Raw genomic sequence first — 531 nt, forward strand, 5'->3', positions numbered from 1 at the left:
AAAGGGGGGGGGGGTGCAAACCCCCCGGCGGCGGGATTAGCAGGACGCGAGCGGGGCAGCAGTGGCATGCAGATTTCCGCAATCGCCTTTCGCGCGAACCTCGCAATCTCCTCGTGTTGTTTGTTCGATCCGAGCGGGGGATCCGTCAGAGGAGGCGGGTGTTTTCGGCGAAGGGTATAAGAAGTGAGGTCCTCCTGCAGCACAGCAGATAGTGTGCGGTCGGCCCGTCCGACCGATAAACAACAAAACGCCTCATAACTGTAAATGCAGTAAATAATGCAAGAAGGGCGCCGCCGGGGGCCTGTCTGCCGCATGTGCAGAGTTTTATCTCCCGCGCTCGGCTTTCCTCCTCCCGCGGCGTGTCATTTTGCTCGCTGCTGCCGCTAGTTAGTGCCTCGACAGCACAAGCGCCGTAAGGCCATGCCAGGCCAAAGGCAGCGGGAGAGCCGCCGGGTTGGCGGCAGCAATTAGACCACAGGTGCCGCGGTGGCAGCCCCCTCCCCCCTCTCCCTCTTCCCTTGACACCCACAC

The sequence above is a fragment of the Frankliniella occidentalis genome, unplaced genomic scaffold (assembly GCF_000697945.3).
Source record: "Frankliniella occidentalis isolate FOCC.00 unplaced genomic scaffold, Focc_3.1 Scaffold375, whole genome shotgun sequence".
Taxonomy (NCBI): domain Eukaryota; kingdom Metazoa; phylum Arthropoda; class Insecta; order Thysanoptera; family Thripidae; genus Frankliniella; species Frankliniella occidentalis.